At 36.4% G+C, this 949-nt stretch overlaps 1 pseudogene; it reads left to right on the top strand.

Moving 5' to 3' along the window:
• The first annotated feature begins 204 nt into the window (after positions 1 to 204).
• Positions 205 to 659, top strand: LOC112066440 (40S ribosomal protein S13-like; annotated as a pseudogene).
• Positions 660 to 949: the final 290 nt, after the last annotated feature.

The following is a 949-nucleotide window of genomic DNA, read 5'->3' as shown; positions in this document are numbered from 1 at the left end:
TACATAAAGAAGCATAAACCTTGATTTTTTTATCCTTCAAAAGTAATAGCATCATCTAAGAAATATAAATTTTAGAGGTGATACCACTATAGGCAAAACAAGATAAGTAATCATTGGCCTGGTGAAGCAGACATTCAATACTAATGAACAATGATTTTCATGTTGAACATTAAAAAGTATGTGTCTTTAGAGACCGCCACCACCATGGGTCACATGCACGTTTCAGGGAAGGGCCTGTCCCACAAGGCTCTGCCTTACTGCCACAGCATCCCCACCTGGCTGAAGCTGACATCTGAAAATGTGAAGGAGTAGATCTACAAACTGACCAAGAAGGGCCTGACTCCCTTACAAAACAGTGTGATCCTGAGAGACTCACATGGTGTTGCACAAGTACGTTTTGTGACAGGCAATAAAATCTTGAGAATTCTTAAGTCCCAAGGACTTGCTCCTGATCTTCCTGAGGATCTCTATCATTTAATTAAGAAAGCTGTTGCTGTTTGAAAGCATCTTGAGAGGAACAGAAAGAATAAAGGTGCTAAATTCTGTCTGATTCTGATTGACAGCCATATTCACCAGTTGGCTTAATGTTACAAGACCAAAGGAGTCTTCCCCCCAGTTGGAAATATGAGTCATCCACAACCTCTTCCCTGGTTGCATAAATGTGTCTGTTGTAATCAAGCATAAAATAATTGTTTAACTAAAAAAGAAGAAAAGTTTGTTTCTTTAAAGATAAATAATTCCACTTTTGGAATGTCAGCATGAAGAGCTCCATAACCTGCTACCCAGTGAAACAAGCATAGTTGTTTCACTGTGAAACAAGCTAGATAGAGGTACAGATTAGATAGATAGATAGATAAATATACATATAGATAAATACATATCTATATATAATTTATACCTCTCAATATATATATAGATCTATATACCTATATCTATTCTATATCTATAT

This window comes from Physeter macrocephalus, chromosome 21 (assembly GCF_002837175.3).
Source record: "Physeter macrocephalus isolate SW-GA chromosome 21, ASM283717v5, whole genome shotgun sequence".
Lineage (NCBI taxonomy): Eukaryota > Metazoa > Chordata > Mammalia > Artiodactyla > Physeteridae > Physeter > Physeter macrocephalus.
The sequence above is the reverse complement of the archived record's forward strand: the minus strand, read 5'-3'. Positions and strand labels throughout refer to the sequence as shown.